General features: G+C 40.2%; 1 long non-coding RNA gene across 1 annotated transcript in view; it reads right to left on the bottom strand.

The window, feature by feature from the left end:
* LOC115484930 (uncharacterized) overlaps positions 1–27,575 on the bottom strand; it is a 90,518-nt gene extending 62,943 nt beyond the window's left edge. Inside the window, exon 1 of the long non-coding RNA XR_003945650.2 lies at positions 27,397–27,575. This is a non-coding gene — a long non-coding RNA (uncharacterized LOC115484930). The remainder of the gene's footprint in view (positions 1–27,396) is intronic.
* Between the last annotated feature and the right edge of the window lie 277 nt (positions 27,576–27,852).

Genomic DNA, 27,852 nt, shown 5'->3' with positions numbered 1-27,852 from the left:
TGCTATGCATATGGCTGCTGTGCACCAAGATAGTTGGTCAAACACCAAAATGTAGGTGCTGGGCGAGAAAAGAACAATGAATTTTTGTGTCTTGAAGATCACAGTTAAAGTGAATTCAGCTCTCATTAACACCCATCCATTACAGCCACCCTAGAGAGGAGGGGACACCTCACCTTGTAAAAGTCATAATTAACTCATGAAATTAGACATAAGCAAGCTAGAGCTGGCCACAAAACACAAATCAAACATATAAACAAAAGCAACAACAAAAAAAAAAAACCAGTTGCACCCTGAGCATTTAAGGCAGCAAAACTATACCCCTTGATGCTGACACCAGGTTAGGGCCCCCCTGCTCAGGGCACTGTGTCCTCCACCCCAGCAAAAGGGTGGAGGACTCGAAAACTGCTGCCAGAGGTCATCCCCACAGCCATGCACCCTCTTCACAAAGAAGCCCACTGTAGCCAAAGAGCCTCCCCAAGCTGGTCAGTGCTGGGATACAAAGAAGGTGGTGTTTGAAGGGAGCTCGCTGAGCTGCATTTCACAGGAGAAGAGAGAACCCTCTTTGGAGAAGTCTGGGATTTCTAAGTACCGAGCATTAATAAAGAAAAAAAGAAAATCGGAACAAGAAAAAAATAAAAACACAGCAAACCACCAAACCCCAAACAACATAAAACAGCTGCAGGGAAGTTGTTTTCCTCACTCGGAGCGGCCCGTAGGAGCTGTTTAAAGGTACCCCTGCGGATGCGGAGTCACCCCCGCCGGCCAAGTCCCAATCCCGGGCTGCCAGCGCCACCTTCTTGCCAAGGCGTTCAGCGGCACCGCCGGGCTCCGGCTCGGAGCTCACGGGAAACCAAGGAAAATCAGACCTAACCCAGCCTCTTACCAAAGGAAAAAAAAAAAAAATCATCCCAGTAAGTTTGCGAAATCAGAAGTGAAACTCTTCTCTCACACAAGTAATTTTTTTTATAGGTAAATATTCCTAATTCCTACAGCAGCGCTTAAACCCCTCAAACTATCAGTGGGCGTTAAAAGTATTGTAATTGCGTGTGCATCTGGTCATATTTGGGGATATAGTGTTTTATCATCTCCCCCACTAAGAATCAGGAATTCAATGCACTGTTTAATCAGTGAAGGGCAGACCAAAGAGCCATCAGCTCCCTGGAAGGGGGTCCTTCAACCCCCTCAAGGAGGAGCCCCTAGGGACACCTCTTCTTCCTGTGTCCAAAGGTTTATGGCTGCAGGTGGTGATTTTGCCTGTGTGAAATGAACTAGCAACATTAAAAAAGAAAAAAACCCAACATCTCTTGTAGAATTTCTTAGTGATGCAACGTGACAAACTGATGTCCTCAGAGCTCAAATGATCTGGTGGCTTAGAGCTACAGCACTGAGCCAGCATTAGCACATGGGAAGAAGATCCTAAGGTACATCAAACATGATGTGAAAAGACAGTTGTCAGCATGTGAGAAGACTCCTGAGCCTCTCCAGTTAACTGCTGTGAAGCAATCATCACCAAAGAGTTCTACTAATGCTATCTACAACTTTTAAAAATCTCCTTTTTGTGCATAAAAGTCTCTATATGTTGGTTTCTCTGGTCATTTATAGTCCATATTCGCTTCAGTCACTAGATTGAACAAGTAATAATAGCCTACACATTTTCATCCAACACCTTTTCCAATTTCTACCTGCAGTGGATGTGAAAACAACAAGGTCTCAAAGCAAAAGTATACTCTCAGTATTTCTGTTCCAAGTGAGGCTAGTAAGGAAACATACTGCAAAAAGATTTTCTTTCACAAGACAGTTTTGCATCAGATGATTCAAATAAATATTTTTGGATAATCACCCAAATAATAAGGCCTTGAACACTTCATGACTTACTATTCCACTTCTACCCTCAGGATTGCAGGGAGAGCAACAACAGCAAAAGGATGTGACCTTTTAATTGCATCCAGAAATCTGGAGTTTCCCTGTCCTAACTGCATGGACTGCAGACATTTGATAAATGGGGAAGAGAAAAAGCAGAATCAAAAGGAAGCACATGTTGATCTGTCTGCATACAGGGAAAAATAAAGGTTTTCCAGGGTAAATAAAAAAGTTTTCATTGAGCTTTTTATCAGAGTTGATGTTAAAATCTCTCACCTATATTCTGAGTTCATCTTCCCATGAACTGAAGCAAATTCAGCAAAACTGAGTGAGCTGTCTTCTGTTCTAAGAGCTCACTGAGACTGCAGCCAGACTGTCATTGTTAGAATTTATACACATAAAATTCACACATGCATTTACACACCCTGGAACTCACTGTAAACTACACAGGGAGAAAAATGCAAAGGCAAACCTAGAGGACACTTGAAGAAATAAAAAAACAAAAACAAACAGGTGAGGATTTGTCAAATAAAAACTAAAAATGAGTATTTTCAACTTTTGAAAACTCTGGAAAATGTGGATTATTGTGAAATGTGACTGTATTTCACATCCCACACCTTGATCTCAGGAACATTCAGTCCTAATGGGTTTAGCTGCTCAAGAAGTACCAGCTAAACTCTGCAGAGGGTGTGCAGGATGCATTCCTGCAGCCCTGCTGCTCGCTCCCCTGTGCAACACTGGCTGGGAGCAGTCCCAGTGCCACGGCCAAGGTAAATTCACACAGCACAGCAACAGCACAGCTTCACCTGGTGCTGCTTCAAAAGCAGAGCAGCACTGGTGCTGCTGATGAGTGGTGGGGCTGGAGGAAGGCAGTGAGCTTGCTCCTGTCGCTCCCTGCTGAGTGCAGAGCACCCTTTGCCATCTCTGCAGAGGGAGACATCTCTGGAAGCTCCTGGGGAGCTTGCTCTCCCTCTCCAGAGGGCTGCTCCAATGGCTAAAGCTGAAATTTGCCTCAATCCTGCCTGTTTCCTGTTCAATCTTGGGTAGGTACATTTATATGTATAATAGGTGTATATACTTAATATCGATTACAGGGAAGACAAGGCAGTCTTTCAACCTTCCAGTATGTCAACACAGTGAACAAACAGGAAGCAGCACTGCAGTAACAGGTCATTAAAAAGACTGCATACCAACCAAAAACCAGGAGAATCACCTAAAAAAAAAAAAAAAAAAAGGGAAAAAAATCATGCCTTTTTCACCATAGCTGGCATAGTTCTAGCCTAAATCTCACACGTTTCATACCCCGCAGAAGAGATAGGTGTGTTTCAGGGAAATACCCAAATAAGCAGTGTTATAAATAATCACATATTTTCTTGCTGCCTTTTTCCAAAACACACTCCTTATCCCTTAACTGCCTCTGCTCTTTTGCTCTCTCCTCGATCGACACAAAAATCCTACAAAGGATGGGGAGAGAGATGATTAGAAAATGGTTCTCTCTCCTTTGGTAGGAACCTTTCCATGGCAGAGGCAATCTGAAAGCAGAAATTTGTCTTTCCCTTTTTACAGGCTTTAGTCCTTTCCCTCTCCCTGCCTTCTCCCTCAAAATAAAACTATAAGGAAAGTCAAGACACTTTAGTTTCTCAAGAAGATGACATGGGATAGCCAAGACTGGCTGCCAGATAGAGGGAATCCAATGGTGGGTAAAAAGTAAAAAAGCCCTAACCCACCCAGGTTTTTGTTCATGACAAAACATTCCCGTTATATGATGGATAAAGCCCAGCATTTGCAGCATTGCTGTGATCACTCTAATCCAGAAAAGGCCCATAATAGTATTTCCTATCCCCAAACCAGCTGAAGCTGCTGTGTACTAGAAACATCTGAATGGCAACTCCATTTCTTTTTCAATATTTTTTTAAAGTGAAATTAAACCTGGCCTACTTCCCCAAGTATTCACTGTTTTATAATCCAAGCTGTCCCAATACAGCAGTATCCACACAACCAGCTATGTTTTTTAACATCTGTTTTTCATTTTCTTAACAGGAAACCAACACAATTTCCATGACAAAGGAAGATTCTGGTGTTATACTCTCATTTATCTGACATGTGTACACTTGGCAGCATTTGATCTTTATTCTCGAGACACTTAAGAAATAATCTAGGAATTACTGCTTCTTGACAATACAAACAAAAAAGGCTATCTATAAATAAACCACAGTGAGGATGGGAGGAGGGTTGCTTTGCACCCACAGAGGGGCTATTTCTCATTTAGTTTTGGGCCAGCACTGGGGATCGCCCTCCTCTCTGAGCCCTTTTGTGCAAGCCTGTGCATGGGCAAGAGGGGCCAGCACACAAAGCACCTCTGAGGAAATCGATTGACTTCTTTTTCTCTTGCTTGCCAGTGTCCCTGGCAGGGAGCTGGGCTTTGGGGGGACCAGGGAAGGTGATATCCCAGCTGGCAGCATGGCCCCTGCAGCCACCTCTCTGTACCTGTGGCACTGGCAGGCAGGATTCACTTCCCAAGGGCTGCTCACAGGAGGCAGGAAAAGTGCATGAGACATTTAGCCTTAACTCTACCCTACCAATTTCAGTTTGAAAACCCAGGAACTCTGATATTCTTTAAATAAATTGCAGGCACAAAAAAAGTGTTTGGTTTAGGCTATATTCATGCAGAGCTTTTTTGCTAGCACCCACCACATGCAGTCTAACCTTTTTTTCCTTTTTTTCTTTTAAGTTTCACCATTTGTAGCATCTTTCTCTGACTGTTCTTGTTTGCCTTGGGCCTGATCCAAACAGCTATGGGAGGAAACAGCCAGGATGCCTATTGACTTATATAAAAGTTGAACCAGGGCCATGGACAGTAATGGATACAATCCAGAGTCTTTTTTGAAGGCTCTGAAATGAATATCAGTCCCTGGATATACATATTCTTAATATGACATGTATGTTTTAAAAAGGACAACATGTATTTTTATCTCTCCCTTCTCTCTATGTGAAAATGTTGCTCATTATACAAATATACATTTGTAAAGAAACCTTCAGATTCCATCAAAGAGAACTTTTCCAAGGAAAGAATTGTGAGATAGAAAATTATGGGCATTCATTAAAATTGTGCCAGTTTAACATCTTCAACGTTAAATTATGAGATTGACCTTTCAAATCCTTCATTACAGGTGGGATTTTCTTGGAAGCAAAGAGCACAAATCAAAGAATGCATGCTCTAAAGTCATTTCTAGACAGATGCAATTAAAATAAAATGGCATATTGCCTACCTCCCTGTGGCATCTGGAGGCTGGAGGTGTCTCAGATTTCCCTACAGCTAATGAGAGTCAGGAGCCTCAGCAGAGGAGCTAAAGCAGCCTTTGAACCAGGAGACACTACTGGCATAAGCGTGTTCAGCATGCAGCTACTTGAAACCGCCCAAGAGAAAATACAAAATGGGAGGCATTGCCCCAGACCTTCACCCCTCACAGGGTTTCTGCCCATCACTCCTTGCTGGAGCAAGGTTATCCTTCCCTGTCTGAGATCAGCAGCCTGGGATGTCCCTTCACTAAAGTCTTTGCCTTGTCTTTCAAAGACTCAAGCAGAGGTTAGCCTTGTTAGTGACATTTGGTACCACAAGCCAGGTTCAATGCAAGAGCTCAGTGGTGGGAGCATTATCCTGGGAAGTAGGAACCTGGAATCTAACTCTGTCAGCCTGGGATGGTCCAAATTTGTGAGCCACCAAAAGCTGGCCAGAGAGCTTATATGCCCAGAAGAGTCCTATCCAGACACAGACCAATGATAGCTTTATTTTAGCACACAAACTTATTAATACTCATCCTACTTCAGCTTGCTTCCTAATTAAAAAAACTGACTATTTTTTGTCCAAACAGACCTGCTGGAGCTTTGCCAAACCATAACAATTGAACTTTGTTAAAGAAGAGATTTGAAGCCAGACGTGATCTTATAAAAAATAAATATTAAAATGGCAAGAAATCCCTAATTTTGTAAGCTGCCTAAAAATAGAGAAACAAAAGGCTTGATCAAATTGGGCCATTAAAAAAAAATAAAAAAGCTTGCATTGAATCAAGGAACCTCACACTTTAAGGATGAAAACAAGGAAACTCATGCTGGATTTGCAATAATATTTCAGTTACTAGAAAGAATAAAGAAAAAAAAAAGAATAAAGCAGAAGGAATAGCTAAAATTGTTATTTTTTCCTCTCTTTGTAGATGGTAATTGCATAAGGAACCTCACTATATTTTCAAGTATTTCTCTTAACAAGTGCTCAATATTGTATACAAATGGTACATAGCTTGGCCTACAAGCCTACACAGCACAGATATCTGGAGAAAAAATAATCCTTGTAAGCAAACATATTAGAATTTGTGCCTTTATTAGTATTTCTATCATGTTAAAACTACACCCAAGCAAACAGCTGATACTCTGTGGGAGGAAAAGCAGTGAAAACACAGAATAGGTTAGAACAGTATGGCTAACCAAAAGAAAAAAAAAAATCTCTTTAACCTCTATAGGTGTTTTCTTTGAATTTTTATGCAGCTTTTTTATTAGTTAAAATAATATTCAGCAATTTGAAATGTGCCATGCAGGAAGAATTAGGTAGAATAGGTGGGAAGTAACAGTATTTAGAGAGAAGCAGTTTTCCAATTAAACTCTGTTACTCACAGGAAATATTATATATTTACTATCCACATAGAAGATTTTAACAACACATGCAGTTTTAGGTGACTCCAAGTGAAGATATTTCGGCTGTAGAGAAGCAACAATTTATTTGGGGTCAGTTCAGCAGTAATTTGCCCATAACTGAGATGCTGTAATGATTACTGGAAAGGTATAGATTGAATGTCTCTTTCTGTTGCCTCCATGGGCTGGTTCCATACTAGAGTTCACCTCCAGTGACCTCCAGGGTCTCCCCTTCAGCTGAACCATAACTAGCTGACAATGGAGATCTTATGGGCAAGGTGTGTGGGAAATGCAGGCCAGCTGTGAAGAGCGAGTGACTCTAGTGAGCACAGAAAGGAACTCCTAGTCAGCAGTCTTCAGTCTTCTAGTTTGGTTTCCCTTCTCTCAAGCCTCACACATCTCAACAATTTTGCACATGACTAAATGAAATGAGTTTTCACCTATAAATAAAATTCTTAAATAACTTCACTGGTTTAAAAATAAGTCTGTGCATATTGTCTGCTCTTCTAAGCCAAGCTGCATCTTCTTCCTGTGGTCACTTCTAGCAGTCTGTGCAGAGTGCAGATCTTGGTCTGTGAAACAACAATGGCACTTTACATAATTTTTTCTGACTTACACCAGCCTTATAACCTTTGTGTTTGCTGGCTCCATACAAGTTCTACTGTTAGCAGTAATCCTGCAGAGCACTTGTCCCTTAGGATCTCAGGAGTGGGGGGTCCTGTTAGGGTCACTAACTGAAAATGAAGTAAAAGGAACCTATTGGTTCCTCCTGATCCAAATAATTGTGTTATTTATTGTAGATAAGTTCTACTAGATTTGCTTTAATAACCAGAAACTTAGAATAAAAGCAGGCCTAGAATATCACTGCACTGCCCTGTCTCTGTCCACTGCCAAAGCAAGTATTGCAGCAGTTGTTACAGGTGCATGGGGAAGCATTCTCCTCATGCACCTACAAGTGCACCTTTGTGTGGGGAATGCATGAACACAGGAGTGTGAGTGTGGAAAACCAGCTCAACATGTGGCACTCAGACAGCCCTTCCTGCCATCTAGCTATGGTTATGAATGAATCATAACTCCAGCAAAAATTTCTGCTTTCAGCCTCATGGAAAATGTTATATTATTTTTTTGGCTTAGGTCAAAGAAAAGCGGTGTGATAAAAGAGTAGATACAGTAAGGTCCAAGTTCATCTGCATGCATCTTTTGAGGTCTCTCTAGCTTCTGTTTGCTTACATAATTTCAAGAAGCATGCTTCATATTTACATTTATTTTGTTTTATCACACTGCAGGTGTAAATAACCCATTTACGTGTATGCAGCTTATATATTTTATACACATCCAGCAAGTGTAATGATCTACCATTTGATTCCATGGCCTGTATAAATATTCATTTATCAGACTACAAATGCAGAAACTTAATATTTACTTTGGTTTTGTGCCATTCTTCATCCATACTCAAAGGAGGGAACTTCATCCTAAGAGTAAAATTACCCCAAGCTTTTCACTTTGCTGTTGTAAGAATGAATTCCAACAGTTAACAGAAAGAGTTTTCCAATCTATCCCATCACCCACACTCCCAAAGATATTGCAACAGTGCTGCTATCCAGGGGAAAAAAAAGACATGTAAAGGGCAAGCAGCCTTAACAAATGGGAAACTCACCCACAGGATCTTCGTCCATGTTGATACTTCTTCTGAAACAAACTCACAAGAAACTCTAGTACAATCTTTTTGTTACTGAATTACAGCAGCCTAGCCAGACTGCACATTCAGAGCTAGCTCTCTCTGCCATCATGTCACAAATTCAAGACACTAAAGACAAAAGCTTAGCAAGAGAGAAAAACTAAGTTCCAAATACTCTAAAATCTGGGTAAATAAAACTATGAGATGTGTAGGTCATGACATGGGCTAGCAGAGTCTCTTTGTTTGTCTCAGAATACTTTGCTTTTATAAATGTCCTTCCTCCTCTTCCTGACAAAAAAAAAAAAAAAATCCTAAGACAAGCACTTGCAACCATCTTTTTTTGTTTTTTCATTACTACATGCTAGCAGTGAAATGTCTGGCTTAGGTCTCACCTGACCCAGCCCCAGACATCCAAACTAGATATATTCCATCCCACCCCATGTCATATTATTTCCCTCACTCCCTTCCTTCCAAAAAAAGGCTAGTAATGTTTACAATGGATCCAGCCATCCTGTGAGCACCTAGGAGAGGTGACAATGCAGATTCAGACTAGGTGAATCCCTTCCTGATGTTTCTCAGGAGGTTTCTGAGCCTTTTTAGACGCAGTCTCAGGCGGGGAAGCAGGGCACCTACATCTGAGGAGAGTCCCCCATGGGGAAGGCAAAGCCTGTTACCCTTATTGCAATAGGAACTGTCTTGCATTTTCAAGAGAACATGCTTTAAATGCATTATGGTGTGTAAAAACTGTCCAGAGGGGAAGCAGAATATTTTCCTAAGGCAGGAAAACCTTCCAGTTATGAAGGTTAGTCTAGTTTGCTCTATTTGATCTCTCTCTCTTTAGGGACAAGAGAACACAGACTTGAGGGTAGGATAGCATGGCAGCTAAAAGATATTTTCTTTCACTGCAAGGTTGCTGTTGGTAACAGAACATGCACTAACTCACAGGGAAGCATTTTTATTTCTGCTGCCAGCTGAAGACTGAATGATAGAAGCTGCTCTTCCCTGAGACCCAGTTTCTCCCCTAACCCCGTGGAATGCTGATGAACTTCAAATGCAATACTTCTACTGTGAGGTATGATGCACTTAAGCAGTTCATGTGAGGATGCAGAAATTCCTTCATTTCAGACACCTGTCTGGTCTGAAGGTTGAGTCAGGAATAAAAGTCACCTATGAGAATATAATAATTAACAGTTAGTAATTATGAGACTTCAGGAGTAGAAAAGGATAAAAAAAAGATGAATCATATCTAGCACCTTCTTCCATACCCACAGACCTATAGAAACCATACATTCTTGACATCCTTTGTCATCAAATCACAGACATATTTCCACACTTTCTATCCCCTGGGTATTGGTGCAGCAGGGGCACTAATTTTTCAGCTTTAGATCCCAGTCTGAGCACCCACTTTTATGAGCAAAAATCCACAGGCTACTGTCTGGCTCCATGGAGTAGGTGCACAGATGATGGTTCAATAATCTGATCAGCACTAACCACCCTACTAAATCCTTTATGTCATAGGTAATGAGGAAGATTTGTTACAGCCTCTGGCAAAGAAGTGTGCTTTGATGAATCCACTTCAACAGAGGAGACACTGACTTTCAGTCTGAATAAGATATCCTTGCCTTCATGCTCAGGTTTGGACATTTCTCCTGTGATTAGAAAAAATGACTTCTACACATGGGCTACAGTCCATTAATAGTCAGTGGAATTTCAGTCTCCTTAATCCAGAGATGAGTTTAGTTCAAGAGAGTGCAAAAATAAATTTGCTCTGCCAGTTTTCAGCAGCATACCAGCCACCAAAAAAATGGTTCCTATTAATGATTAAATGGGAAACTTTACAGCTCCTCTCCCTCAAACATCTTTGTAGATCTTTTTGGCATGACATTGAAGAAATTAAAAAAAAAAAAAAATTGTGTAACTACAGCTGCTTTTCCTTTAGACTGAAAACTATATTTTCAGTTAGTAATGTCTACACATTTGGATTGGAAAAAAGTTGAAACAGAGTTCCACTCCAGCAACTGAGTCAATATACAACATGCTCTTGCTTGCATGGAAGAAAGAAGCATGCAAAAAACCTACATGAGAGCTTGCAGGGGTAATGAATGCTTGCTTGTAGGATCTGCCAGGGGCAGATGGAGGTAACAGAGCTCACCTGCAAATTTCCTTGTAGGCTGGTTGTATCACTCTAATCTTTGGCTCACGGACTGTCTAAGGCCACATCCTGAGCTGTAGAGCTCTGAGAGTGCCAGAGGGGCACAGCTCATAAAGGTGTTGAAGAGTTTGATAAAACTAAACCAGCTGTAGCATTAAAGAACAGTTGGAGAGGGCTCCTGTGTCTCCATGGGACAGTTCAGCTGGGACTGCTGTGCTGACCAGGATCCTGCCTGTTTGTATGCAGACTGACAGAGCTGTGCTGGCAGATATCCCTGCTGCAGAGCTTGCCTCAAAGGACATGAGGAAAACTGAGAGGCAAGTTTAGGCTTCAAAACTGCATAAAGCACAGTGCAAAATCTGAAGTGTTTTGTCTCAAGGAGCCTCAAGGCAGAAGGAGCAAGTGACAGGACACAGTTCCCCTTCCATACAGCTAAACTTTCCCTATTCTAAATGTGTTCTGTGCCTCACTGTCTGGGGGCTTTTACCCCAACCTTTGCTGCTCCTTGGAGATTGCCCAAGGACTTCCTAGGAGGCTGCCAGTTGGCAGAGATCACAGTCACACCAAGAAACATGCTAACAATTAAAACAGCATAGGGCAGCTGCAAAAGAGTGCTCGAGGCTACGAGCAGGACCTGCTGAGTCTCCTGCTACAGACTTTCCATGCACTACTGTAATAGCTGAACACTACACAGCACACAGTTTATCTTGGAGATCTGTAGGAAATGTAGCCCACACTTGGTTCTTAAGACACCTCTGTACATCAAACAGCTCAAAAGCCTGTGAGCCCTGCACCTGCATTCTAGTTTCACATGATGAGCAAATTATTTTGGAGTTATCTTTCTGTTGCTTTACAGACACAGATAAAGCACATGAAAACTGTAGTGATTTACATTGTCTTTATAATAATTCATTTACTCTGCAAATAATATTTCCAACACTCCACTAATTCAGATGCTATGAGAAATGCAACATAATCATCTGCTCTTTCTCCACAAGAAGTGTTTTGCAAGCATATCTGCTGCAAGTTTCATGGAGTTACTGAAACTCCATGAAACTTATATAATCATATACCTTTCACAAAATGTTTTGGGATAAAGAATTTTCAGAGCTAGAAGATCTCTCCTAGATGGACACAGTTCTAGCAAGCAGTGAGAGCAACATGTGGAGTGATGATTTTCACAGATTTCAGTGGGCTGGGGAAGTGACCACGCACATGAATGAAAGAGTCTGACTTCAGACTTACACACAGCACTCCATGCTCATGGCATTCAATTCTTGGCCTCCAAAATGTACCAGCTCCATACTTTAGCACAGCAATGTCAGTATGCTGTCACCTGTTCAGGTCATTTAACCTGTCATTGAAAAATCATCACTGCCTGGCTATCAAAGCTGATAAACGGTACTCCTCTGAGCCAAAAAGATTAGCCTGTGACTTAAATGCACAGGCTGCAGATGTAGAGCACTTCTCAGAAAACACAGAAATGCAAAACTGAGACTGGGACAGATTTCTGCTCAACTGCTTCAAGCCCTCAGTCAAAGCAGAGCCAGCTAAAGAGTTACATCAGGTCAGTAAGCACCTGCAAGGTTTTAATAACCTGGCTTCCAAGGACAGGGATTCCACTGAATTTCTGAGAAATTTAACCAGCCTCTCAAGTCCCAGTTGTCCAAGATGGCTATTCTATGCTGAGCTTATAACTTCTGATTAATCAACAACTTCCAAAGACAACATTTACACACAAGATTTTTCTACCTAGCTTCCGTGGATTCTTTTTACTGTCAAAAAATATAGGATTAGTTTATCTTTGTAATTTCACAAATAACATTTGGATTATAATAGAATACTTTTTTATCCTATCAAATTGGAAGAATAAAGTAACTGATACCAGGAAACAGTTTACATTAGCAGTAAAGGTCTCTGAAGATGATACACATGAAATGTACAAGAGAGGTAATTTAGTTAACCAGAAGAAGCAGCTGGTTAGGTCAGGACACTATATTTTCCACAAACTAACCAGAGCATTATATCACTGTATTCCACTTATGCTCTAAAATGAACCAAAATATTGTGACCCAGTTGTGCCCCAAAAAGACACAGTAAAGAATCAAATCATGCATCAAATATGTTGATACCTCTTTTCTCAGCAAAGAGCAAAAAAATAGGAAAAGGAAAAAAAACACACTTATTCACTGCCAGGATCTGAAAGTCACAAACAGTGAGATATGAGTTGTGCAGCCACCTTGAATTGTCCAATGCCAGAGACAGCAAAGGGATGGGAGAACAATCAATGTTTAGCATCTTGTTGTGCTGTGCTCCTTTTCCCATTATACCACTTTGGACTTTTAGTTAATAAAAAAGTGTAACACGTAGCTACCATGTGAAGGATCCTGACTTATAATGCCTGTCTGTAGACTTTAAAGCAATTCCTGGCTATTTTGACAATACATAAACCATCATGCAAGTCCATAGGGTATACATCCTGCCTTCTCATCATTTTCCCCATCAACTCCAGCATCACTGCTGCCTTGGTAGAAACACGAGGAAGAGAAGAACCCCTTGAAGGAACAACAGCCTGCAGGACATCTTTTAAAAATTGTAATGACTTCTCCCCAGTCAACCATGACAAGGAGCCTGATCTTCATCCAGCTTTGCAGACTGAATGGTCATTTACATATTTATAAACTATTACCAGTTGATGAGGTAGGACATTGGAAGAGGAGGAGGAAACTCAGGTGCTTCAAAACCTTAATTACTACACAACTAAAAGTCATGTTGCTCCTAAAGGATCACATTAGCTGAAAGTTTTGATATTTAAATGCAGAATTAAAGTATCTGCCACACAGAAGTTGTTGGAAGTACAAAACATCAGAGAAATACTGATTTAAAAGTGCATTAAGACCTATAAAATTTTTACCTCTGTTAACATGTTACTTAGGAACCCTAAGGACTCTATATTCACCCAGTCCTCTGAGAAAGGACATAAAACATTAAATTAGCAGAACACAAACCAAGAAAAAACCCAACCAAACGAACCCAAACAAACCTAAATTAAAAACCACCACTAAAAAAAAAATAAAATACCCACTCCCACCAAATCCTACTCTTCTGTGTTAGCAAACTGAATCAGTTCATCCACAGATCAGAGAAAATCAGATGCAGCTAATGGGACCAAAGACTGACTATCAGGCCAAAGAGTGACCAAAAGGGTAAACAACAACAGGGAGTCACCAGATCTACTCTCCCACCAGAGCACCCTGAAGTACAGTAGAAGGTTGACTGAGCTATCAAAACAGGCAATTATCTTGTTATAAGGCAGGCATTTTTGCTGTTTCCAACCTGTTTTCCTCCTCACTTATTTATTCATAATCCCAGTGCAAAGGCACAGTGTTAGAGTGCATTGCCATTTCTGTGCATTTAAATATCTCAGACCATGCACAGAAAAACAACAGACTGGGGGATCTGAAGGTCTCAAGTGGGCATGAATTGAACTATACACACTTTTGCTATCTAACATATGGGGATCTGATTTAATATAAAACAGAAACAATAGGAGATTTTAAATACAAAACCATAAAAAAATGTGCTTACTGCACATAGTCTAAATTGTGATTTAAGATTTTAATTTCACCCAGTTGCTCTTCTGTGTTCAAGCAGTGGTATAGCAATTTTACCCTCTAAAGCTGGTGTTTCACCTACAGTTAGTTTACAGCAGCTCCTCAGCTGAGAGGGGACCACGGTGTGCCCTGTCCCTGTCCCTGGGTCCTCAGCCCCACCACTTTGCTGTCAGAGCAGCTGTTTGTGTGGCTTTGCTGCAAACTTTGTGGCAGGAGATGAGGTGCCATTTGAAAGCCATGCTACCTCATCCCCACTTAAATAAGTGTATCTGAAACTTTACCTTAAATCTCAGGGAGTAGTAACCCTCCAGAGATATTCCTGGCCTTGCCTTGTTTAGCCACTTCTATTGAACCTGGAGGCTCTTGGGTGAAATACGAGGTTAAACAGGTACATGGATGTCACCAGTTTATACTCAGCCAGCATAGGTGCAAATACCAGCACTAGAAACAACAAAATGGTCAAGCCAATTCACTGAATTCAGTGTATTTTTCTTTCAATTTTTGCATGCTATGGCCTGCAAACCTTTTTTAAGCAATGTCTCTGTTTTCCTATGAAGAGAGCAGGATCAGGCACTGCTTCTGTTCAGGATCATTACAGAGGATGTGGTAAGGGGGGAGGAGGTTTTCTGCAGGGAGCTGTAAAAATCCTCCAAGGCACTCTACCAAACTGAAAGCCCATGGAGCTTCTCGACCAACAGTTACACAGCTGAACCTCTTTTGTCTGGAGACATTTACCTTGAACTATTATTTCTGTTGTTTTACCACTGGTGTAAAAAAAGGCATTTAGCTTGAAACCTGGCACTCTAAGACACTAGATATGAGTGTGAAGAGCTTTGTTAAAATCCTTCAAAATAAAAAGAAAGGAAAAAAAAAGATAAACATATTGCATTTAATTTTAACACATGTACAAAGAAAAACAAACAGGCTTCCCAGTTTGAACTGCTTTCCCTCTCTCGTGCTTGTGTAACTTAAACAAGATTTTATTTAAAACATATTGTTCAGACCCTTAAGACTTTTGCTTGAATTAGGCATTTCTGGAATTTCTGATTTAAAATTGAAATGACTGAGTAGCAAACAGAAGTATAAGAACACAAGCACTGTGCCTTTTATTTATAGCATGTTTTATTACACGTATCAATACTACAATCTCTCTATAAAATTTAATTTAGGATTGAAAAAACACTACAGGTAAGATTATCTCCCCACAAAGAGTTCAGTTGATTTTAGATTATGGCAAGCAATGGCACATCACAAGAGCACTGCCTGATTTTATTATTAAATAGCCAGAGTGTTTCTTTGGGCTACAAGTCACTGATGTATATAACTTCAGTTATGCAACTAGTGAACTTGATTTCATGTACTTTATGTTAGCTACGTGCTCAAATATTTTTCTGGGCTTGAGCTGGGCTCAACTTTATGCAGAACTCCTCCTTTAATTGACTACCACCTCCACCAAAATGGGAGAGGACTTGGCATACTGGGAAATACCCAAGGCATGAACAGATCCTATAAAATAATGTTAGAGAAAAGACAAAATAAATACTAACAGATTTCCTCTTCAGGTGAGAAAAATCATATCTAACCTTGATCATATCCATTAAAATATCTTGGATTAATGGAAATATGTATTTCCTGTCTTTGGTGGGAATGTGAGACAAATCTAGCTTTACTTAAACACAGAGCTGATTTTTTTTTCCCCTTCTTAATTCATTTTACATGTACTCCCTTTAGTTTCATAATAGAGCAAATTTTGAACGAGTATAAATCCTGGGAGTTTTACTACCTAATTAAAAACATATTCCTGTGGCACACATGGATGGGAAACTCATGTCTCAAAGGGTTAATTAACAGTCTTTACACATTCTGTATTTAGCTCAGGGTACAAAGCCAAAAACATAAATAATGTCTTAGAAACAGGAGGTGCAGATGGTTTTAAAATTTGGTTCTTAGTGCATTTTACACTAGCCAGAAATATGTACTGCATAAAACCGAAACAATGACTCAGTAACCATACTTAATGCAGAGTTATATTCAAAATTTTCCCCCCTTTTGCAATTTCATATCTTTTAGGTTTCTAAAGCAACAATTGTAAGCTTGCTGCAGTCAGAGGTCTGTAGAAGAAGCCTTGAGACAGGAGTGCAACAAGGGTCTTGTAACTGAGAGAGTCAAATGGCAAGTATGAAACTACAGTGTTGTGTACATAACAGATAATCATCTGACAAAAACAAAATTAAACACTGGGGTGACAACAGAAATTAGCACACTGATTTACCAGCTCTCCATTTACAAAGCAAACACCCTATAAAACAGCACTGATTTGGCACAACTTTAAATGAAGCAGAATTATTAACTGAGACTACCAACTTAAAGAAAAGAAAGAGAAGACCTGTCTGAGAAGAAAATGCTTAAAAATATTCCATTACAAAGGCACATCAACCCTGCTCAGTCCTTCTAGTCCCCCATTACTCTTACATAAATATTCTATTGAATCCAAATGGGAAGGGGACCTGGTAAAAGCCAGTGTTAATTGAGACAGCTGAATGAGGCCATTGACTGAGAGGCTGCTAATTAGGTAAAAGTGTTTGCAGATTGGAACCCCCAATTGCTATGGGACAGTGGCAGGGAAGGGAGCCTGAGATGAATACAGAAGACAACCAGACCATCCCATTCCCCAGTTGTGACTTGCTATTCTGTTTCAACAATTAAGTGACCTTGGACATGTCATGACATTTTTGTCCCACTCTAATGTCTCTAAATGGGATTTTAACTAACCTCTAAAGGTGCCATAAAAGCAAGTTAATTTTTAACAGGCATTTTGTAAAAGACCCATTTAGTGTAAGTTTACAGATTTGTGAAATGCCAATGACACATGCTCCTCAAGAAAAAAAAATTGCAACTTAGTATTGCAGTGGTCTTGGATATAAAATACAAGCATTCCTACAAACCACCTACAGCTAAATTAATATTCCACTCCAGAACTGCAGCTCCAGCTAAATTGTCTATCTTCCCATGTCAGAGCCTCAAAGGGGGCTCCAGTCTGGGGTTTCAGAGCAGAACACAAACAATTCTCTATATCCTTGACTTGAAATTGAGCAGCTCGCTGGTTTTTATGAGCTATTAGACACTGTGGTCTTATTAAGGGTTCCTTGCTCATTATGCTGACACTTTTGGAAGAACAGGTCTAATCTATCTTCACCTTTAAATCCTGTAGGAAAGAAGCAACCTTGATCCCTTGGTGTCAAGAATCTGAAAACCAGGCTATGCAGCTCACCATCTCTTTTTAGGAGCATGTTATTATGTTAGAAGCAATCTGCTTCTGAATCATGTAGACATCAAATGTTTTGTCTAGCTAGAAAACAAGGCTAATCACTGAAATCTGACACTTAGGAGGAGGAGATTATATGGATAATATCTCAAATGAGAATGGGGAATGCAACTGTCAATGGTTTTCATGCATTTCCAATTTTGTGCCAAGTACTCTGTGTTCCTGCATCAGACACATCTGTCAGTGTGCTGAAGCATGCTTCACCCTTTATGCAGAATAGTAGTCTCTCCTTTCTGCTTTATCCATAAAATTGTAAAAGTGTGGCAGCATGCCCTAGATGGAGCTTGTACTATTCATCGAGAGAGCATTTTTCTACTTCCAGGGGCAGGAAAGCACAGGGTGGGTAACAGCAGAGTCTTGGATGTCTTGGCTTAGGTCTAGGCTGCAGTTTCTTTATAAAAGGTGAAGCTGGTGGTTCAACAAATATTATTTCAGCCCCCATGTTTTTGATGTGGAGACACACTTGTGTCTCTGCCTTACATGCCTACTAGAGGACTACCACTCTTGTCCTCCTTTTTCCTCTGTCCCAGTGGAAGCTCAACTCCCGGCCATCCCTAAGGCAGCAGTTGCCCCACTTGCAGGAAATAAGCCTGAGCTGCTGCAGCAGCAATAGAGCAAGCAATGAAAGACTTGTAGCAGAAGGTAATTTTAAACCAAATTTCAGACACACTCATACTCCCACCCCCACTCAGGAATGCCAAGCTTGCTGCACATGAGTGGTCTGCCCAGCATACATGAATCCATCCAGGTGTTCATATCCTGGTCTCCTGTCCTGGTTTCTCTGCAGTGACACACAGAGGACCTGTCATGTCCTCATGTCTCCTCTGCTTCCTCAGCTGGCAGCCTGGTGCTGCTTTTAGATGTGCCTCCTTGTGTGATTCAGGGGATGACAGTGATTAATGCCTCCATCCCATTCCACCTCTGTGAGTCAGCAGGATTTACTCACTCTACTTTGTTTCCCACTTTGGGTGACTTGAAAAGCTGCACATGTGTGATAGGATCCCGATGACCTGCTAATCCAGCTGTCATTTTCGTCACCCTTCTCCAGCTGCCTACTGAGTCTGGTATCTCTGCAACCAGACTTACCCATTTACTCTCCTAAGATGCTCATTTTAACATTTCTAGTACAACTCCACAATTCCCACCAGCTTTGGGGGGTCATTTCTAATAGTATATGGAAATTTTTCTTTTGCAGTCTCTGTGCAACCAAATTTTATTTCTTCAGCAGGATTCAGCCTTTTTGCATGTGTAGAAGGGAAGGCAACAGAGCCCTGCCTTGTATTGTGGAAAATGAAGTACACCCTCAAAAGAAACAGCACAAATACATTCTATCAGCTGGTGATGCTGCACATATGGGAAAATAAGAGTAAATTTAATTCACCAGAGTAGAACAAAACTCCATAGCCAGAAGAAAAAATACAGTGAGATCAGATGTAATGAGTATGGGAAGGAAAATAGCAAGAGCAGTACAGAGCAGGAGTTCTTTCTATTTCAGGTTAGCCCCTAAAGAAGATGAAAGAAAGAAATAAAGTGATACCAGGTGAAGAACAAAGTGTGGGTGAAGGGAAGTTCCTTTCAAGCAGGAATATCACATTGAAGGGAAGCTGAATTTCTCACTAAGGAAAGTGCAAGCTTAAAATAGAAAAAGTCTAGGAAACAATGTTTGTGGCAAAAAGAATTATAAATGACTGCATATCTTGCATATGACATTATCTCATACAACTGTTCTTCATCAGAATCCCACAATAACACAGACAAAACCACCAGCCCAGTGCTCAGCACAATGGTGGTTCCAGAATGAGGACTGCTGGAGGCATGCATGTAGGCACTCACTATTCCACCTACACTTACAAACCTCTTATTTACTTTCTTGTCTGCCAGTAAATATGTAGGGCTCTGTGTGAGACCTAAGTGCACACCTTAAATTTAAAACAAGTTCTTCTTTGAACAGCTGTGGCCTTCAGCACAAGTCAACGTCCTCTGCTGTAATGTAAAGAGCAATGTCTGGGTTTTTTTCGGGTCTAATGGCTGTCCAAGATGTACAGAAACAGAATGCTTAGAGTGGGTCAAGTGTGATTGGTGAGGAAAGATAAAAAGGGTAAAAAGGAGGAAAAAAGGAAAAGGGGTAGAGAGTGAAAAAAAGGAAAAGTCAAGTATGTCAAGAAAATATGAACACAGAAGAAAGGTAAGAAACAGAGAATATAAAGAGAAAGCAAATAAGCAGTTCTGTCTCCTAACCCTCCCACATTAACTCTGTACTCCACATCTATATCACTGTCTCTCTCAAGTGTCTTGCTTGGTTTATTGCCCTCCCCACTCCCCAGCCACCACTTGAGGCAAATAATTGCTTTCCATTCCCCTCACTTAGTTAGTTTTAGTTGATTTCAAATTTTCCCAACCTCTTTAGCTCTTGAACCCATCCAACACAAATACAGGCATATTTATCCAGGGTAATATAGACATTTCAGTACTAAATGCTTAATTTTAGGGTTCAGTGTTGCTACCCGCCAAACCTTATGCATTTCATACCCTGATAACTGAACCATGAAAATTACAGCTAATTTTGAAGCACTGCTGGGGATGGATGGGAAAGAGGAGGAAAAGAACCCTAGAATTACAAAATTACTAGCACAGTCTGGTTAGAAAAACTGATGATTTTTGACATCTTGCTTGTAGCAAGAATACATGTGAATGCAAGGACTTTTCTTCTTTAGGCATCCACTCAGGATTGCTGAGCTTGTTCAACTTGCTGCTCCTTTTCTTTGAATCCCCTTCTTTACCAGTTTGTCTAACTGCTTTTTCTAGGAGCATTTGACAGCCTGAGCAACACAGACAGACAGACACCTCTGTTATGTCAAAAGAGTGAAACCAATCTGTTTTCTGCAAGTCATTAACCATTTTTTTCCAGTGTAGGGCATGAATTTAAAAAATAGCACTCTGACCCTAGCCTGACTCCATCCCCATATGCACCAAAGACACTGAGTGCCTTTGGGAAGGCAGTGATGCAATTTGAATTTTGAAAAATATTATCTAGATGGAAGGAAAAAGAGGCTTTCCATTTTGTTATGAATGTAAGTGAGGATAAAACATAAAGAAAATACATGGCATTAAATATGCAAATTGCTTGTCACTTCAATTTTTTAACTGTACTAGTTTTTTTTAAAGAAAATTATTCTGCTCTTCCAAGAAGTGAGATTTTTTTATCTAGAAATCCTAGATCATTTCCTGCTTGTATCCATTTCCTAGCATTTCCATTTCAAAGCGTAATAATAGGAGAATATGTTCCTAGAAAAATGGGAAATGATCTCACAGTAGAAGATACAACTTCTTTTTAGCCTCAATAATGTTTATCAATCCCTGCAAATTAGGTTTTGTTGTACCAGGAATGCTTCAATTTTCTTCTACTCGCTGTGAATGAAATTGTTATCACCCTCTAAAAGAACAAATAATCTGATTGCTTGAGGAAAAACTACCTGGGAGTTAAGTTATAGCTCTTTTGATTCAAAAGTTTAAGTTTGTGTATTGGAACAGCATCCACAGTCTCTGTCTCTGTGGAGTAAATGAGGTAGGGCCAGATAATCTCAGGCTGGTCCAAAGGCCAATGAAACAAGAGGAAAGTCTGCTTTCTCTTTCTATTAGCCTTGAAACCAGCCCTAAGGCTTTGAGTCCAACCCAAGTCCAAGCCCAGCTTATGCTCTCTGCTCTGTCTAACCACAGTACCTCAGCTCCAGGTACTGCTCATGTGAGGCAACGAGGATGGGGCTGAGCTATCCCCCCATACAAACATTGCAAAATAGTGTTTCTGCTGGCCTCTGTCCCCTGCTGAATTTCAGCTCTATATTTACATCAGGATCAAAAGCTGAACTCAACACTCAATAAGGAAATACAGATCTTGTTTTCCCAAGTATCTGAATCTCTTAAGATTTTTGACCTGGGTTGAAAAGTGAATAAGTAAGGTCAGTGAAATGATGGAAATATCACTTAAATAAGTTTTTGCACCAGAATCTTTGAACTGGGTGTAAAGGAAAATAAGATTTTGTATCTTAAAAAAATCTTAAAAAAAAAAACCCCAAAAAACCCCAAAGTCAAGCAAAAAGCCCAACCAAAAAAAGGGGAAAAGTTATGTTCAAAATAGATTGTGCTTTATTTCTTGGTTTGCCAGTGGAAAAACAAACAAAAAACAGCTCATCCATTCAAGTGCACGTTATGTACTCATTCTGAGTAGTGTGTGCATGCCAAGAACATTTTCTACTATACAATTCCCTTACTATGTATAACTGTATATTTCATTTTGCCTAGAAATAACCTCATGGCATCACACAGTAGAAAAACAATGGCCAAAAAAATTAACTACCCACAAATCAGCATTGCTGCATGGGTTTGCAAGCCAGCATTTCAGTTGATTGGGAAATCCAAGTCTATTTTTAATGTCATATTTGTCCCCCAACCATTGCTTCATCAGCATGATAAACATGCTGTGGCTCAAAAAAAAAGAAAAAAACCCCAACCTACCTGGGCAAAACCACATTTATGTAACTTTAAGCACCCAGAGCAGAACATGTGAATCCATAAATTCAAACAAAACAGTAATAAACAAACAAATGGGTTGCCTTCATTTTTTTCACTTGTGCTATGCTGGGATATTATCTTCTGGTATTTAGTACAACTAGAGGACACAGGAATCAAAACCCTTTCCTTAGTTTGTAAACTCCCACTCATTGCTGCAAGCTATTTTCTTGTCTGCCCAATGTATTTCCTTTTTTCTATAATAAAACATGCTGTTTGGTGAGTTGTTGAGGAGGCAATCTGTACTGCATCTCACTACTAATGTGTGCAATGTTTACCCCAGGCTTTCCTAGGAAAGAAAAACACCCAGGCAATGCTGAGTGAGAAACCTGAAACATGTTGATCCAAGGTTATATGCTTCATCAGCTTAAACAGCCACCAAAAATAAACCTGGTACCCCAAGCAGTCAGAGGGAGGAAACAGAGCTGGTGAAGGGATGGAGCATGTAATAGAAATGGCTGCACACAAACGGGGTCTGAGTGCTACCAGGGTGATGAAATCACAGCAAATAAGCACAGACTGAAGCATTTACCTGTTTGCTGTCACTGCCATCAGCCTCTTGACAACTATAATGGTTTTGTACAATATTTTGGCTTTTTATACAGAAATTGGCACCCCTTATCTATGAGACTTATTTTCTTATTGGATCAAGCTTATGCCAACCATGAGCATGTTTCATTTATTTTCCTAATTTAGCTTTCTTGTAGACAAGAATTTGGCACCAGTAAGCTTTGATATTTTCTTACTTTGAGCAGTCAAACAACTCCTACAGAACTCTCTCCACCAGAGGTCAACAAGGCCACCAACCCTGCACTTCTGCCACTTCATTTCTTCTATTTACCAAATGCAGAGAAGAGTGAACTAAATGAATATTCCTCCTTCTTACTTCCAATCTCCTAGGAGAAACTGTACCATTCTAAAATCACAACAGAGGAGCATTTAGTCAAAGTCTGACTGGATATTTTTAAAGCAAAAAAAAAAAAAGTTTATGAACCAATGCTACTCCTAATACAACATAATAATAAGTATTTGTCACTTGCACAGAAGCATACTCAGTTAGAGACAAAACCTCTGGATAGGGAAACATCTTTCTCCACCTTTCTGATACAGTCCTGTAATTGTCTTCATTAAAGCAGTGGAAAACACCCTGGTGCTATTGTTTCTCATACCCAAACTAGGGTGTTAAAAATATGAATGGGAAAAGGAACAGAGGAAGTCACAGAAAACCAACAAAGTTCATCAAAAGTCCATGTTCAAATTACTTTCTAATCTCTCTCATCCTCTTCTTCACCCAGAATGATATCTCCAGTTCTTTTGTCTGAAGTAAACAAGGCTGACTGCTCTGGACTTTTGGCTTTCCTTTGGGAAACCTGGAAGCCCACTGCTCACCTAGTGTGCAGCATATCTGAAATTGTACCACACCTCCCCTGGGTTAGGGAAAACGGTGCCAAGGCAACTGCTCACTGCCACCCCTTCTCACCAAAAAGATGAACATCTGTGCAAAAGGCTGCAGGGCTGCCTGATCCTGCCTTTTTATTTTTGTGTGGAAGCCACTTCCTAAGGAAAAAAAAAAATTGCAAGGTGATAATTAAAATGCAGAGTCCCTGCACAGTCAGCATTTTGAGAAGAACCTAAATACTTCTGTAAGAATATTCCCTTTTTTAAACCTCAACCTTTAAAATTGTTAAAAGTTATCACTTTTCTCTTAACAGATTTCTTTTTTTTTCCCTTTGCCTTATTTTCTCTTTGCTTCCTTAGCAGTAAGCTATGACAATGGTCAAGCATGAGGAAACAAACTTTGTCTTTTACCAGAGAGCAAGAAACATTGGTGGTATGAGGAAAACAGCACTTCCCTAGAGGGGGTCTGGTTTCTGCCCATCTTCTCACTAAGGGAAGCTTTTTCCTTGTTCTCTTCTGCTCCCATTCATGACTGACTGGCTGGCCAATATTGTTTTAAAAAGTGAAGAAACAGTTATGGTATCTTCACAGGTCAGTGGTATTTACAAATGTATCTCATTTTTACTCAGCTTCTGATGAGAAAAGCCAGTTATTTCTGAAAGCTCCTAGCAGGAAACTTTTCCTGAAAAGAACTAAGGTTCTTCTATGTCAAATTTACATTCTTCACTAAGTACAAAACCACATCTAAAACACTGCATTTCTTTTAAATGGAAGGTGAAACTGAGCTGCACTTAGTTATTTTATGACATTGAGAAGTAAGAATAATATAAAAAAAAAGATCTGACCACGAATTTATAGCACTTTTCTCCCAGTACATATGTGACTCATAAAGAGCTGAAGTTGCCAAGTCAAACACTCAGAAAGTCAGAACTGACAATATACCTGACCTTTCCTTGGTCTCCCTGTGAATATATAATAAAATGATTACACAGTCAGGTTTGGGGCTTTTTCTTTTTTTTTTTTTTTGAGTGGGTCTTTGTCTCATTTTGTGAATTAAAATAAAAAGTGCTCACAAAAATACAGTGCTCAGTTGGCTGTTTTGACTTATTTTCAAGGTGTAATCACAGCCCTTATGTGCTTCCCTTTATTCAAAAGCTAATCTCAGGATAGCTCTATTAATTTCCTCAATTTGTCATGTCATATTTAATGCAGTAGTATCTTTGTTTTTTCCTATGTATTAATTATCTTCACAATAGAGTTTCCATTTAGCAGCTGAAAAAATGGAAGAAATTTTATTGTTTTAGTTGTGACCCCTAGGAATGAAATTGTCACAGTACCTACATGTTCACAGTACACATCCTACTGCCTTCTACTGCACCTCTAAACATCAGAAATAAGAAACAAAACATTCTCAGCTTTGATAAGGACTGACTTTAGTGCCTTGCTTGGAACCACCTCATAGGAATTCTGGAAGAGATGGGCAGTGATTATCCTTTTTTTCCAGCAGTCCTCTGCCTCACTTAATGCATGTGATGACATGGATGTTGAATCCACACCCAAAGGCATTAGACCTGCCTTATTTCACAGCTCTGGTGCATCTGAAGAACAGACCTATCCTGAGTGCTGACAGGTGCAAGGGACTAGTGACTTAAAAAACCAAACTACTTGATCAAAATGCAAATATGTGACCTGAACTGAAAGTGTGCATGCAGTCTCAGGCTCCACTTTCATAATTACTTGCCTCAAAAATCTTAATAATGTTCTTTTTATGTGGAATTTCACGTGCAGTGCACATGGATAATACATTTAGTTGGAAGTCTTGCTGAATCTTGCAGCCTGACTACTGAAGCTTTTATAACTAAGCATGAGAAGCCCAAAACTGGAGCAAAATGTACAATGTAATAAAAGTGAGAGGGGCAAAATTATATCCACCAAGCATTAAAGTAATCTCTATAAAGCCATGATAAGTCCCAGTACTAATTCCAACGTTTTCTATTTTCAGTCTAAATAACATTTAGTTGCTAAAAGTATCCTGTGAAATTGTACATTATTTTTATTAACTAGCTATCATTTAAAACCGTCTCTATTAATACAAAATATTATAATGTAATATTTATTTAACACAATGAGAACACAATGCACCCAATTAAATTAACATTGAGTGCATTTGCACACTCCCTTAAGCTTAAGGAGTTCTAAGTACTACACAAATATGAATTTGCTTTACCTTCTTGTGAAGTACCATGGTACTTATTTAAGGATGGAGAAAGGTAGGCTCTACAAAGGCACCATTACAGTGGTATAATCCTGAATATCTTGGACTCCAAAAGCAACAAAGAAAACCAAAAAAAACAATTCTTCCTGGGATGAAAAGAAAGGTGCCAAGGGGTTTAAATTTGCAGATGGGTTCAAAGAGATTTTTGCAATGTCTGTAATGTTTAGGCAGCACTCAATCCCTTGGGAAAGTACAGGAAGATTTCTGTGCTGGTGAGAATAAATATCTCTCAGAACTCCTTCACAGGGAACCTACAATGTGGTGTCCCTGGAGGAGCCAGAGGCTACACACAGCTGCAGTCTGTTCCCACAGAAGCATCCAGGGAGCCCCACATGATGTCTGCTCCCCACTGAAACTATAAGCACAGTTGCTGGAAGTTTCTTACTGTACACAGTAACATGAGTGAACTCATACCACAGTCACAGATCCCAAATTTTCTGAATGGCTTAATGTGTGAGCCTAGACCCAAACTGAGTGTTAAAACTTCTCCTGTCTTTGTAACTGGTTTAGCAATACTTTCCCTCCTCTTGCAAATACTGCAAATACCCCTGCAATTCAGTTGGTTTTAAGCCTGAAGGGCAGAACTTGAATCTGTGTTGTTGGGGGTCTATGAAAAAGTCTGCTACCTCTGAATAGCTGAAATTTCTTAGGAGGATATGTTAGCTAGTTTTCTTTTACTGATGGTAGAAATTAGTAGTATATTAAAACTAATCCCTTCTTCCCAGGACTGCAAGAACAGTCTAATTTTCCCAGTGAATATTAAAAAAAATTAAAATTAAAAGGCCATAGATTTGGGTAAGAATAGCTTAAAATGCATTTATGTAGCCTGGCCAAATGGAAATAACATGTCCAAACCTGACAAATTCTCTTCCAGCTGCACCAATAGGGTTTAGGCTGCTGCCCCTACAGTGGTCATTGCTGGCACACACAAAACTTGTTGGCTCTGACCCACTTGTTGTAGTAGTCCAGGACTTTTGTAAATACACTCTGGTAAAATACCCCAAGCAAGGGGAAAAAGAATGGATATCTAGTCCTTACACCATAATCCCAAAGTAATGCTGTAAAAGAGTTAACAGGAGGAGCTGAAATTGATTTCCTTCCCATGACTTGACTAGGCCATGCCTTGGCCATGTGACATTATAAACAGGCTTTTTGTATCTGAAACCCCAAAGCATTAGGAGCATGTTTTCTGCTATTCTGAAACATAAGACTCCCTGTTGACATTGCGATATTGCAGCTGTGAAACCACTGGGCTCTTTCTTCACTAGAGTACGGTGCTAACTATCAAAGATTAAACAGAATATGCATTAATATCCATAAGAACATGTAAACAACTAGGAAAATATGACAAGCCAGTTTGTTAGGGAGCATGCTGAGTGTCACACCAAACTCCAGCTACAAAAATACTGCCCAGTCCAAAGGGAGCTGCAGACACAATGGGACTGACTAGGCAGGTTAGATATTACCCCACCAGACAGCTTCCCAGATCCTTACTCATTTTTAGAACCAGACTGGGACCAAATGTTCTTAAGCTCTTGGAATTTCTGAAGAAGTGTTTTTTCGATTCCACTGTCCAGCTAGGATGGGAAACAGAAGTGCTGAAAGCTACAGGAAAAATGCTGCTCCAGCCCAGTTTTACAGTCTCAGAAAATCTGGACAGCTTTTATGAACTTTGAATCATTGACTGCAGCTCTTTCTGAACCAAACCTCTGAACTTTTGAAGTCTGGCCAGGGTTCAGATTATTTGTTGACCTTCTCTGTGAAACAGTTCAAACAGGGAATGTACATGTGTGCACAGCTACGATCTGACACAACCTAAGCACACAGAGGCTGCTCCCTCCTCACCTGGAGAAGATCTTGTGGGTGTCATTGTGGTCATTTCCTATTCCTCAGGGAACAGCCAGCAGCACTCCACATTTCAGCTCAGCAGTAATGGCTGCATGAATCCGCCTCCCCTGTCATTCTCTGCCAAATGGGAGTGAGCACAATCCGCCGTGCGGGACCTTTGAGTCACAGCCCTGCCATATCTACTGAAATAGAAAAGGTTGGTACAGGCTTTTCTGCCAGTCTGCTTGCATCAACAGGTCCTCCAAGCCTGGAACAGTTCGTCCTGGACACCCTTTGTCCTGTCCCTCCAAACACAGGGACAAGAACGCTTGAGTTAGGCCAGGCTCAGGGCTGTCCTGCCAGTGAAGCATAACCAACAACACACCACCGTCGGATCACCACCACGCAGCCCCTGACTTCAGAAACACACTGTGACCTTGAAAACTGAAACAAACAAGTAGCCTAAAATGAGGA

This window comes from Serinus canaria, chromosome 3, assembly GCF_022539315.1.
Source record: "Serinus canaria isolate serCan28SL12 chromosome 3, serCan2020, whole genome shotgun sequence".
NCBI classification, from domain to species: domain Eukaryota; kingdom Metazoa; phylum Chordata; class Aves; order Passeriformes; family Fringillidae; genus Serinus; species Serinus canaria.
This window is presented reverse-complemented; position numbering and strand designations above follow the sequence as displayed.